At 42.4% G+C, this 14690-nt stretch overlaps 1 long non-coding RNA gene across 1 annotated transcript in view; it reads right to left on the bottom strand.

Moving 5' to 3' along the window:
- Nucleotides 1-1006: 1006 nt before the first annotated feature.
- The window catches only part of LOC125613243, a 29374-nt gene continuing 15690 nt past the window's right edge, over nucleotides 1007-14690 (bottom strand). The window contains exons 2-3 of the long non-coding RNA XR_007343756.1: nucleotides 4701-4806; nucleotides 1007-2878 (exon numbers count right to left, since the gene is read on the bottom strand). This is a non-coding gene — a long non-coding RNA (uncharacterized LOC125613243). The remainder of the gene's footprint in view (nucleotides 2879-4700; nucleotides 4807-14690) is intronic.

Below are 14690 nucleotides of genomic sequence, written 5' to 3'. Positions count from 1 at the left end.
CCTCTAGTCATTTGAAGCTTGTTTTTACTCCTTTTTGCATTGTGAATAATCCTTCAGTGTCGCCTTGGTTTGGGTTGAATTCCTGTGTTCTCCTCCTGAGCCTTCTCTCGGTGATGAAGAGCTCAGGCCCACCAAGCGTGCTCAGCCTGGAAGCCCAGCGACAGCGCACAGCAGGCGAGAGGTCGCTGCAGCGATTCCTTCTGAACACTCCTCTGCGCCTCCTCTGGCAAACCCCGAGAATTCCGTGGCCATCAGGAATGCCCGTCCACACGGAGCCCCCGTTTTAGTTGGAGAGAGACAAACAATACAGTAAAGGAGAAGCCGTTCAGAAGGTGAGCTGTTGGTCAGCGCTCGGAGGGAGCTCAGCGGGCGCAGGAGGGGCGCTCCAGGGGGACCTGGGGGTGGGCGCGGGACAGCACCCCGCCAGAGCCCAGCGCTGGGCCGGCCGCTCGGAGCCACAGAGGCGCCCAGGGAGGAGCCGCAGAGGGCCCGGAGGCGGGCCTGCACCTGCTGTAACATTACATCGTAATACAATAGGGCGAAGCTACCAGGGGGCAGTGCTAATGGGCATCAGTCCGAATGCCCAAGATGTGCAGGCCCTTTACGTGTTTCCAGTTTTCTGTATGTTTGAAATATTTCATAAGTAAAGAGATGTTTGGGTCTCCCCATGAATTTATTAGAAAATGAGAAAGGTTGAAAACATCGCATCAGCCTCGGATGGAGATAAATGACGTCACATGCTCCGAGTCACCAGCCAGCGCAGGCCAGTGGCAGAGCTGGCCTTCAGAACCTGGAAACGATCATTTCTTAGTTTTCTTAGAAATACGTTTTCTTTCTATCCATTTTTATGATTTCCACATAAACATTCTGAAAATCATCTATTTTCCTATTTCAACTGTAGGATGTAGAATCACCTGCAATACATATGATTACACTATCAGATTTTAATAATCCTATTTTTAAAATTTAAAAAATCACTAAGATTTACAGTTTATAAGCCGTTTATTTCTGTGTAGGATCAATTACATCATATGGTTCTCACACTGTAGGAGTATGAATTTTTGTTGTTAATTACATTGGAGAATGTTGGAAATGAGTTTTCTGTACATACTTAATGTGTTACCCCACTTCTTTTTGCAGCACTAAGTGAACCCTGTAAATTCAATCTAATTATTCATATCCCAGAGCTATAAGTAAATACACATTTAAAATTAAATACAAGCATGCTCATGCTGAGAGGGAAAAAACTCTAATAAAATAGCACAGATGTACTTAAAACAAATTTCTGAGTTAACTCAAAAGTAATTAAAAACATTGCCAAAAAGGTTCATTGTCATTTAACAAAATTCAGCTTCATCTCTAGAAAATGTAATCAAATTTTACTTTTTCATGAAGGCATGACAAAGTTGAGGATTGATGAAAGCTAATTTTGAGTATGATATAATATTACAGCAAAAAATGTAAAAGCATAAAATGTCCATCTCAATAAAATGCTATCATAAGAGCTTAAGCTTTTTAATGAATAGCATTGCAATATTAATTAATTTTAATGACTTTCAAGTGCATAACAGAAGGTAATGCATTATCAGAAAAATACTTAATTCTACCCTGATATTTGTTCCAGGAACAGCTTCATGACCCAGCACAAAGTAAATTTCCTTAGGAATTTGTGAACAAGAAGCCCCTGAGCCTCCTTGACAAACCAACTCTCTCCATGTTCTCTCCAAATAGGAGGTCAAATATGAGTTACTACATTTTCCCAGCCACTGTTCGATGCCTGTATTAAAAAATTCATCATCAACTTATGTATTCTAAGATATTGTACATACTAAATAAAAAAAAAACTTAATTGACTCATTCTGCAGCAAAATTCTAAAGTCAAAACTACCTTTATCCCATTAAGGTGAAAATGTACTTATATAAGAGATTAACGAAGCACATTTAAGTTTAAAATACTAACATTTGATTGATACCCTTATCCCAATAATTAAGCTAATTCTCAAGACGTAGGAGTGAGATCCTATAAAATCCTTAAGCTAACTTTATCAATGGAAATTGAAATAACATTTACAATGACTCCAAAAGAAAAGATGAAATGTCTCAATCAAGTTATTTTTCCCATTTTCAACAATACATACAATGTATCATTCTAATAGCCAACTTGGCCTAAGTGTTTATAATTCATAAGCACCCTCACATCTCAATGTAGTACTTTTTAGAATTTTATTGTATGAGAGTATTTAACCTGAGCTCTCCCATGCCAGTGAATCCTCAGTGTCTGAGGCTGTGTTAACAGCAGGCACAATGCTGCTCTACAGATTTCTAAGACTCAGGCACCTTGCATAACCGCCACTGTACACCCACAGAATATCAACTCCTCCTCTCCCTGCTCCTCTTCAAAACCAGTACCAAAATCCACACACAACAAATGAGAAAAGTGTGCCCAGGGGCTTGTATGAGTTTTTAAGTTCTCATAAAAAGTGCCCAGCGGTGCCAGGTCACATGTTCAGTTCTTCTGCTCCAATCATGTGCAGTCTACCACTCCTCACCAACAAATAACACAGGCTCGGTGAGGGCCGTCATCCTGGGAGCAGCTTTGGAATCAGTACCTTTACCTCCATTGATAAAAATTGTTTGGAAACACATCACAAATTATCCCAAAACACCAGATTACGTAAGTAACCAGGCTGCAGGTGGCATCTGTAAGACTTCGTTACATCTAAAAGGCCCAGAGGTTCCGCGATTGTCTGCAGACACGTGATCCAGGCTCATGGTGGAGGTGGTATTAACATCTGGGGATCCAAATTCTGTTCTTTCAAGCATTCTGTTGTCACTTTAGCTGCTCTGGAAGTGGCACATGTGAAACGCCAGATTTGGGCTCAGGAACATAAGAAATTAGAGGAGAGCATATTTTAGTATCTGTCTTCTCTTGTTTCATACACTACTGAACAATGACATTTTAAAGTAGTTCCTGTTAGAGAGTAATGGTTAACTATGGATCTGAGGATGGAGGGCAATCAGAAGAAAGAATAGCACAAAAAGCTCCTGGGAGAAGTGATTGAAGAAGAAAGTTAACCAGATGGGACCCATGAAATGCAGGACTCAGCCTCTAGCTGATTCTCCCCCACCCTCAATAAAACAGTGAATTACTGACTCAGACATCTATGGACTGTCTAGTACGAATCATGCTCTATACTTGCTACTAGAGGAAACACACTCATTTATTCTTCTTTTAGAGCACTTTAGTCACTTAAAAAACTAGAGTCCTATATATAAAGGAATTCATGAATAACCCTAGAAATTAAGAATTAGTGACAAATGTCAGCACTCAATACATATCTGTTGTTGTGTCTATATAGGTACTACTGGGTTTTGGTTTCGGTCTTTTTTGTTTGTTTTGTTTTGTTTTGTTTTGTTTTTTGGTACCAGGGATTGAACCCAGGGGCACTTAACCACTGAGCCACATCCAGCCCATTTTATTTTTTTATTTTAAGACAGGGTCTCACCAAGTTGCTTAGTGCCTCACTAAGTTGCTAAGGCTGGCTTTGAACTTGTGGTCCTCCTGCCTAAGCCTCCCAAGCTGCTCAGATTACATGTGTACACCACCACACCCAGCTCCACCGCTGTTTAAAATCAGATGTATTGAAATTTTGTTTTATATCTACTTAAAAATAAATGTTGGCTTTTACAAGAAAAAGCAATATCTCTATCGCAACACATATAAAACACACATACAAAAATTTCTTTTGAACTAAAAATTATTATTGGGGGCTCAAATTACTTAATACAATCACCATAATGATTAAGATAAGAGAAGAATTACCAACATGGGGGACAACTGCTTCCAGCCATAGAAGAGTCAGGCCTTGAATTTTACAGAATGAAGGTCTTAGAGAAGGTTTTACAGTTATCTTCTGTGGTAATATGGAAAAGAAGCTATGCATACCTAATTGATTCAAAAACTTAATAAACTACAGATTTTGGTAAATACTGAACAAGAGCATTCTTTGTAATTTTAATAATTTATCAAAAGAATTAATGATAAAAGTAAAGAATAATAAAAGAATGATAAAAGTAAATGTGTAGTCTTGAACCTAAAGTGAGAGACTTTAAACACCATGATAGAGGTTTGATTTTCACTTCTGTAAACAGATAATGGATTTTGACAATACAATGCCACTTTCCTTGAACTTTCTGAAACACATGTAAATATTTTCTTTGGGTGATAGAATATGACAGTACAATACTATCCAAAGGTGAATGGGAAATTTACAATGTTGCAGCCCTGAAATTTCAGTAACTGATGGGTCGTGGGTTTTATGAGCAGTGTTGATTTGTTTTCAGTGCTTTACAGAATACGGTAGGCCGTCCAAGAACAGAACAGAACTTGTTACTCAGAGTGCCCTCTCCCACCTGACCTTCAAACATCTGCACATATGAACGATTATCTTCATTTATATGTGGGAACACAGGACTAGCTAGAGAGCCCATAGTTACCAATTCTGAATGTCCCTAACAGGCAGAATATGATGGAAATGTCTAGATGTCCCCACAGAAAAAAATGATAGAACCTATTACCTTGAAAATGAGACTTCTATTATTCTAAGTTTTCTAGATTTCTGTTTACAAAAGAGATACATACTTGTTTCCTTCTGCAGATATATCACAGGGCTTCTTAATTCAGTAAAATAAACACTTACATGATAGGGTGCCTTCTTCCAATTTTCTTTTCTCCACAAAGTCTGATTTATTGGGAAGAGCTGTGGCTAGGGCTCTGAAGAACAGGGTGGTAGATATACTTTTCATCTAAAAAACAGAAAGGAGCCTTATTATAGATAGGGCCTATGGTGGACCTTTTCCACACGAGAATCTCCTGTCTGTAACTGAGCACATAACATTTCCACCCTCCCCAGGGGCTCGGTGTGCCGTGGAGCTGGCCAGTGTGATATAAATGAAAGGTGTTCCATGGACTTCCCAAAACTCTTCTTCAAATGCACGTAAGGAAGGCGATTTCTACCTCTGATACCCGTGAATGAGCTAAGCCAGTATTGCCAATGAGAAAACCTAAGCAAATGCAAAATTCTGCCTGAAGAACGGGTGAAGCTAAGGAGTCAGTATTTACAAATTGAGAGGGAAGAGAGAGTGTGCCCCCAGCAAGGAAGGAGCAGCCCCTCCAGCTGCCTTCCTCCAGGGCACAGGTTCCCCAAAAATCAGCAGAGAGGCTGAAAACACTGAGCACAGCTCTGCACAGCCTCATGCAGACAGCAGCACAAATACGAGATTCCGGGACCCACGTAGAGAAGGGACTTGGAAAAGAAGCACTTTGAGTAGGAATCCCAAAACTGCATCTTTTAATTAAAGATGCAAATGAAACACCCGACCCCAACAGGAGAGGAGTCCAATTCTGTCCACCCTCAATCACTGAAATGAGTTTGTGATGATCAGATTGGCTAGTGTCCCTGAAGATCAACGAGCAAATACAAAATCTTTGAAAAAAGAGGTAGTATCTCACACACAATTTTAAAACCTATGAGGCACATATAAGACAGGCCTATATGATCAAAAATTAAGAGAAATGAGGCAATACAAGACAGACGGCGAGAGATTTAGAAAATAAAGTTACAAGGTAAAATATTTTCAATAACTCAGTTGAGTATTTTCAGGAAGATAATTTTTTTTAAAACATCAGGTAAATAAAACTGAAAACGTGTAGAAATGAAAGAGCAAGTAGTTGAAATTAAGAATCTAAAGGATGTGCCTAAAAGCAAATTGGACACAAAGAAAAAAAAATAGTGAATTTGAAGATTGGTCAGAAAGAAACATCCAGAGTGAAGCATGAATAAATAATAGGATAAAAAAGGAGCATAAAATTAGAAGCTACAGAGAGAAAGAACGTTGTATATGCCATTGAAAACCCAGGGGGTTAAGAGGGAAAGAACGGAGCCAAAACTATTTAAAGAGATGAGATAATTCCTAAAATATTCCCCAAACTGGGAAAAGGCATTAAAGATTGAGATTTCAGAATTCCAAAATATACTAAGCAATAGATAAATAAAAAGCAAAGCACTCACTAATAGACTCAATAGTGTCCTCAAAAAAAAAGAAAAATCCATGTCCACCCAAAACCTCAGATTGTGATTTTGTTTGTAAGTAGGGTCTCTGTAGATGTAATTAACCAAGGACTTCCGAATGAAATCACCCTGGATTTAGGGTCCACCATAGGCCAACATCCAGGATCCCTATAAAGGAGGAGAGGACAGAGACACAGGGAAGAGGGCAATGTGAATGCTGCTGTCACCAACCAAGGCACACCTGGGGTCACAAGAGCTGGCAGATGCTGGGAGGATCCCTCCTTCCCTGGAGCTCCAGGGGGAGACTGGCTCTTCTGATCCCTGGGTTTTGGTTCAATAACCCTAATTTCAGACTTCTGGCCTCCAGAACTGTAAAGGAATATGTTGTCTTTAAGCCATCTGTATTCGTCCTTTTTTATGACAGCCCTAGGAAACTGATACACAGACCAAGAACCTTATACTAAAGTTATAAAAACAGAATCAAAGGGGAAAATTACCTTCAAAGAGCCCATTGTAAAATGCACAGGAAACTTCCCAACAGAAACAAAAAGAATCGAGAGGACAGGGAGCCTCCGTCAGTGGCGGTGCCCCTGGAGCCCTGAACTGAACATGTTGGTACATCCCCCACTGCATGGGCGGTTCCTCCAGAATGTGGTGGCCAGAAACAACACATGGTTATTGTCTTTCAGTTTTGTGAGTAAGGAGCCCCTATATAGCTCAAAGGGCACCTTTGGCTCAAAGTCACTTTGCACTGAGCTACTAGCCAGGGTTAAGGTCTGGTCTGGTCTGAAGGCTCATCCTTGATGAGTGAAGGAAAGCCGTTTCCACATTCTCCCACAAGGTGGTTGGCAGGACTCCATCCCTGACAGCAGGTCCCTGGACGGGATGCCTCACAACACAGCAGCTAGCTTCAGCGGCACAGGTCATTCACTGTCAGGTGTGGACGAGCCTTCAGGTGTAGGCTCTTACTTCCAGCAACACCAGCATTCTTCATCATGGCACCGTGGTCTGTAGACCTGGGAGACCAAAGACTAGGTCATCTTCTCCAATACACCACACCTCATCGGTGGGACAGGACTAAGACAACCGCTGTGGACAGTCCTGCTCAAAATGAGGAAACAAAAGCCACAAAGGAGCCACGGATCCACACAATTCTGAAATCCCGATGTTAAATGCTGGAGGTTCCTGAGGAGTTCTCTAGGTCTGAGAGTAATTCCCATGGTTCTAGTTCTGCCCTCCAGACCTAGGGTTCCAACCTCTGAATTATCTTCTCTTTCCAACAACAGGTTGCATAAGTACAGCTGAAAAGTTCTCCGTAAACTTTGTGCAAGCCACTGCTGTTTCTACTTATGTAACTCTTAAAAATATTGTGCTCTCCTGTCAATTTCCTGATACTCACTCCATTAGAAAAAGCTACACCCCCAAATTTATTTGAGATAAATCCCTCTTTATCTTGGCTTTCTACATAGGAAAAATGCTCTTCAGCTTTTAGAAGCATATTATTTGATTAAGAGGATCTATGTGCTGCATCAACAAAATATCTAAGGGACTTTCACCTCACCTCCAGCTTTGTCTCTAAAGCATGCTTTCCTGAGAACACCTTGATGAGATCTTTGTTCTGAAGTCTTGTTATAAACTATAGCCTTGTTTGCTATCTGGATAGGCTGGGAATTTGGGGAGCCATTAAGTCTGACTTCCTGTAGCTTGACAGCTCATCCCTCAATGTATCTGGCTTCTCACATTGTACTCTAAGATCCTTCAAAACTTTGGAACTCTTAGATGTATCATTTATTTCAAGAGGGAAATTTTCTACCTTTCACAAACATTCTGCCTCAACATAACAAGGATCCCCTTTCTCCAGTTGCAATAAGTTATTCCTCATGCACAGTCAATACTCACTGGCAGCATTATGGAAGATCACAGGACTCCTAGTTACACTGTGTTCAGTGCCTTCGACTTTAGCTAATGCTTCTCAAAGTCCAGTAAACTATCCCAAAGCTACTTCCATATTTTTTAAGTAAAGCACCCATTTATACTGTGTGAAAAATGAAAACCTTGAAGAACTGATATGATTTCAATTATGTAGCATTCTTCAAACAATTAGATTACAGAGATGGAAAACAGATTAGTGGTTGCCAGAAACTAGGGATGTAGGGGGAGATGGCTCTAGAGAGGTGACATAAAGGAGCTGGTAGTGAGAGACAGTTGTGTGCTGACTGTCATGATGACTACACATATCTACACATGTGTAAAATCATATCAACCTTCACACACACACACACACACACACACACACACAAGTCCACGTAGAACTGCTGCACCATGGAATGTGCTTTGTGGGTCCTACCATTGCTGACTTCCTGGATTTTATATTGTACTACAGGAATGTCAAATGCTGCCATTGAGGGGAACTGGATCTCCACGTGCATGTTTAGAACTTTTGGCAAACCTATTATTATCCTAAAATAAATCTTTAAAATATTTACCAAAATTGACATAAGAAAACTGGGAAATCTGACCATTTCATTTCTCTTTAACAGATTTCATCAATAACTGAATAAATAAATTGAATCAACATTTGGGAAAATCAATCATTTAAATCATTAGCAGAATAAAAGAAAAAAATAATATAGATCTCAATATATGCAAAAATATATGATACATATATGTCAATATATGATAAAATCAAATGCCATTTCAGAATTTTTAAATGCAGAAAATTAGATGGGAGACTTGAATGCACAATATGATTTTATAAGAAATTAGTCTCAATAAATCTACATGTAAACTATTAAAAATGAGTGAGCTTAACAAGGTTGCTGGAAATAAGGTCAATATGCAAAAATAAATTCTATTTTCATGCTTTTGCAACAAATATTTTAAAAACGCGATTTTTAAGTGATACTGTTCACGTAACTCAAAGGACACCACCCACACAGAGAAAAATTCACATGATGCTCTACAAAACCAGGACAAAGGAGACTTTAAAACATTATCAGAGAAATTTTTAAAATTAAAGTAGAAATACTTGAAAAATATAACAATATGGTTGAGGTGACTACTGATTACTTTAGAGTCAATGTAATGTCAACGAAAATACAAGTCACTTTTTCTGTGGAAATTAACAAACTGTGAATTTTATATGGAAAAGCACAAGACCCAAATTAATCAAGACCCTTTTGAAAAAGACATCAAGAAGGATCCACCATACACAAAGACTTTCTCTGAAGTCATAATAATTTAGATCATGTGGTATGGCCACGAGTTTAGGCAAAGGAACAAACAGATCAGAACAGATTTCAAAAACAGACCTCCTATGTGGAGACAAAGCTGGCATTGCAAAGCAGATGTACATCCTCAAAGAGAAACGAAGCAAATCTTCCTCTCTACGTCACACCACACACAAAAGTCACTCCAAGTAGGTTTTAAATTTCAACGTTAAATGCAAAGCAATGAGGCTTCTTGAACATACTACAGTATCCCCTGACCTTGTGGCAAGGAAAGATTGAACAAAATGCAAAAAATTTTAAAAAGCAAAACCTCAAAATAAATAGATCTTAAATTAGATAAGTCAAGCTATACAGTGGGGCAGAATATTTGCAACACATTCAAATGACAATAGAATCATATCTACAATGTATTAAGAGCTCAAAAAAAAAAAAAAAAAAAGAATTGGAAAAAGAGCCCTACAGAAAAATGGGCAAGAGAATTCATAAACAGGAACTGCAGTACCCAGAAGGCTATAAATATATAAAAAGTGTTCAACCTCATTAGTACTCAGTGAAATGAAAGCAAAACTATAAAAAGAGACCCCTGCACATCCAGGAGAAGGAGTAAAATGAAGACGAGAATACCAAGCACAGACAAGCACGGGCGCACCCAGACTCCGCTCTACGGAGGTGACCCTGTATGGGCTCTGCGCTTGCACAGCAGCACCCACAGGTGCCTGGAGGTGAGTGCAGCCACGCTCAGGTACCACCACTCCTAGTAGCCCTGGATCAGAAACACCCAAAGTCCGCGGTGGAATAGCTCACTCCAGAGGAATCCAACTCCAGCTTCCTATAGCCCCAGGATGAAATCACACATGGATTTTTAAGAGAAGGTGGGTTCATAACACCAGAGGGCTCCTTTTGTCTAAAATTCAAAAATAGGCACAGAAAGCAGAGCTACCTAGGGAAAAGAAGAGGGGCGACAGGGACCAAGGGGTTAGCCACGCCTACTTCTTGGAAGCTGGGCTGATTCTGGACACAAGCTCTTCTCCAAATAATTCATGGAGCCTGACATTTGGCATGTGCACTTTCCCCGCGGGTACAGTGTGAGAACCCAAGCGGCCTCATCCTGGGTCCTCCGCCCTCCTTCCCTTCTGTCCACCAGCTGCCTCGGCTGCTTGCGGGACCTCAGGCACCTGGGTCCCTTCCCGGCGCTGGAGCACCCACTAAGGCGAGTTCTGGACAGAGACAGCCAGGAGCACGAGGCCAGCTGTGCGGAGGCTCTGTGCAACCTCACCCTGAGTCCTGGTCTGATGAATGAACCATTCCAGAAACGTCATATCCAAAAAATGAACCAAAAAAATCCATTTATGCAAAAGTAAATATTGGAGGCAGTGCCAAAAAGCTTTAATTGGAAACTTTCTGCTTTGTTACACCTAACAAATCAGTGTTTCATGGTATTGATTTTTTTTTTTCTTGTTCAGCCTCAGCGACTGTTACTTTCTTAAGTCGGAAAGTGACCTTTTCTTTCTTCCCACGTGATTTCCTTCCTCCTGTGTGTTATTACTTGGCAAATGATTTTTCCTGAATAAGCAGATATTTCTTAGCACTTTGCTGGGGCTTTCTCATGACAATGTCAGGGAAACTTAATGTCATGGGGAATATTTTACATGGAAATGGAGAGACGGGGCAGAGGGAAATGTCATGTAAATACGGGATTCACTAGTTTAAAACGCCCTTTTCTTGCAAGGGCTCGCTTGAAATGTTTCACAGAAGATATTTATGGCCACATTATCAAACTGAACAAAGCAGAAGTTGGGAGCCCGGGCTGTGAGTGGGAGGAGCAGTCCAGGGAGCAGACAGCCTCACTAGGAATCCACAGGGCCTTCTCCAGGCTCCTCCCCTCATTCTCACTAACTTGACTTTCCAACTTGAAAACCTTGATAGGCAGACTCCAACCCAGATATTTGAATTTTTTTCACGTCTTCGATTACTGTTTGAGCTGCTCAGCGCAGGGTTCTCCATCTCTCTCACTCCTCAGCCCTGCCGGCCTTCACCCCTGGTGGGAAGTAGGCCTATTGGTATAAAACTGTGCCCCAGAGGGGTGAGAGAGGATGCTGTAAACGGAAGGTTATGTCCTCCCAATTCCCCTGTTGCCCCGAACTCCCCACATGATGGTATTTGAAGGTGGGGTCCTGAAGGAAGGATGATGGGGTTTCGTGGGGTCTGAGTTAGAGCCCCAGGAGGGTTCAGTGTCCTCATAAGAAGAGAAAAGGAACCAGAGCTCACTCTCTGCCATATGAGGACACTCGAGAAGGCCAGGAAGCAGCCCTCACCAGGAACCGGCGGTGTCCCTGCAGTCACCTGTGGGATGCTGGGCTCCATCTTGAGACTGGCCACCCTTCATGTAGCAGGCCACCTGCCCATTGCTTCTGCTCCTTATGAACTGCGTGTGTGTAGGGACAGACTGGTCACGGAGTCAGCAGTGTCCTCGGACAGGGGTCCAAGTGGGGTAAGTCAGAAGAGGATGGGCACATTTTTCAGTTCTCCAGAAAATTACTTCTAATACGTCTGAAAGTGGGTGCTTCATCCTGCTGGGAGCTGAGGATGCAGAGGAGATGTAACACAAGGAGAAAAGCCAACAGGAGCTCCCTGCAACCCCACAGGACTATCACCCACCTACCTGCTCTACTACCAGTGACTGCGTCCTCCTCCCTTCTTCCACCCACCTGCCCCTCTCCCCGCTTGGCTGAACTCCTGGCATCCCGTCTCACCAGCTCTTTCATATTAGACAAATCACTACGCTCTTCTGAGCCTCAGTTGCCCCTTCTGCAAAGCAGGCATGTTGACGCTATCCTCAGAAATGGTTGTGCAAGTCCAGTATGGGATATGGAGAGTGACCTTCACGGTGCCTGGGGTGTAGAGGGCTCTCGTGAATGTTCCCTTCCCCTTGAAAATTACACAGTGATGACACGTAACAAGGACAATGCACACTGAGCATTTGCTACAAGTCCTGATCTCCCTCTTGTTGAGTGGACCTAAAACAGGAACCTCCCATTCAGGAATTTACTGAACTTCTCATGCCTCTGTGAAGCTGGACGGAGCTCTCGACTCACAGCGGATTTGTGAAAACAAAACACAGGATAATGCCTCCAAAATGCTAATCTAGTGTCTGAAACAAGGCACATTTCAATACTCTGGAGCCCCTGACAGTCCTTCATTGATCTGAGCTGGTATACCTCAGCCCTGCTTAAGCTAATGCCATCATACGCCACCTCCCAGCTGCTCCAGGACAGCCTGCCTGAGAGCAATCGATGCTTCGACACAGCAAGAGTCTCCACCCTCAATCAAGGAGCCTCTTGCCTTGCCCCAACCTGTGAAAATGGATCTTTGTCATTGACTAAAAAAGAAAAAAAAAATAGTCTCATCCCCACAGTCAAAAGGCCAATGTACCATCATACTTTGCTCCGGCTAGAAGCAGAGTTGTAACAATACACAGCCATGCAGATTTCCAAAGAAGTTAATTCACAATGAGTCATGAGTATTTCTTTCATTTATGAAGTGGGAATAATATCAACATCCACTCGACAGGGTAGATGTGAGGTTTAAATGACAGGATGCACATGAAGCATAGTAGACACTCAACAAAGAAGAGGAACTGTGGTTGTCATTATTATATGAGAAGACAGTATTTAGTTACCAAGGCAGTAGAGGAAGGAAGAGCCCCAAACACAGGGCACCACAAGGCTGCAGAGAGGATGTGCCCTGGGGGCCATCGGCTGAGCACCTGGTAGATCCACACGAGAGGGAATAGCTGTTCACTTAGTAAGTGTGACAATAGTTCCGTGGTTACTAATGCCCTTATCTTTTGGAAATTATGCTGAAAGCATCAAGAAATGAAGTATCATGATCTAAAATTCACAATTCAGAATCATAGAGATGAAGTAAATATGGCAGCCTGGAGCAATGGGGCCTCGGGTGGTGGGTGGATGGGTACTCATTGTACTGTTCTTTGTGCTTTCCTGCAGTTTTGAAGATGCTCATCACTAGAGAGTGGCAGGCATACATTCTGAGCCCTCTATGTGCTCTGTAGAACCAGGTGTGGGAAACCGTAGACGATGTGCATGACGGAGTACAGACACGTCCACTTCAGGGACCAGGACCCTCCACATGGGCGCCCCAGGAGCTCTTCAGTGTGCCTGGACTGGAGGGACAGGATCTCATGGGAGACTTAGAATGCAGGACCAAGCTTGCTTCTACTCCAGCTTCACCACATTCTAGGTCAATCTGGACTTAGGTTTGGAGGTGGCTGATGGATTTGGGTGAAGACTTTCGCAAGAGGCTCGATTCTAACTTTGGTCTCTGCCTATGCACAAGGAACTCTTCCTTCTAAGTATTTTCCTCTGAGTCATCATGTATAGCCCGGTGCCCACAGGACACTTGGATGTTAATTTGACAATGGAAAGAATGGATTTAAATCCTTCAAAGAAAGCCATCTTTCTAATTTCAACTTAGTCAATGTGGCCATGAACTTAGTTGAACTTGACCACCCTTTCCAAACTCCCCAAATGTAAACTTGGGGTTCTGATCCACTCCTTCGTCTATTTGGACTCTTCTGCAGAGGCACCTGTGAATTCCCAACTCAGGGCCCTGGCTCACCTTGTTTCGCCCCTCAAATGTGTGCATCTCTCCTTCCTTCCAATGCCCAGTGACCTACAGCACTGAACAGGGCAGCACCGCAGGTGGCTCAAGGGTGCAGATCAGAGGTGGAGACAAGACGACCTGGGGTTGAAATACCGACTCTTCTGATCAGTTAGGCAACCCTCCTGAGACTCGGTTATATTACCTGTTAACTGGGCAGAAGCACATCTGAGGGTCTGCAGGAATTAAGGAACCTAATGTTGGTCTCCAAGTTCCTGGTGCAGCATCGACTCTACATAAATTAGGAACAGGAGAAAAGGTAACATAGCCACCACACATCTCCCAGAGAGGCTGGGAGCACTGAAAGTTACCTGGCCTGCTCTCCTACGGCACTTGCAAGCCCGTACTTGTTAGAGGCCGCTGCCTGCACACCTCACCTCTGGTTACAGACATCAGAGTAGCTCGCAGACTTGAACTGCACTCTGGCCAAAAACACTATATAAAGATTAAGTATGTGACAAAAATTTGTAGCAACATCAGCTAATTGCAAAGTTGAGGAGGAGAAAGTAATTAAAGTTAGAGATGAGCCAGCAAGTAATTCCCTTAATTGTAAGCACAGAATGTTCCCCAATCTGTAATCCTCACTTCCCCTGGAAAAAGGGGGGGGGGCAGCAGAATGCCCGAGCCCACGGTTTTTAAGCCAGGTTCCTGCTGGGCTTCTCGGGGTTGATACAGGCTGCCCATGGCGCTGGCCACCACAAAGTAGATC

Source organism: Marmota marmota, unplaced genomic scaffold, assembly GCF_001458135.2.
Source record: "Marmota marmota marmota unplaced genomic scaffold, marMar, whole genome shotgun sequence".
Lineage (NCBI taxonomy): Eukaryota > Metazoa > Chordata > Mammalia > Rodentia > Sciuridae > Marmota > Marmota marmota.
This window is presented reverse-complemented; position numbering and strand designations above follow the sequence as displayed.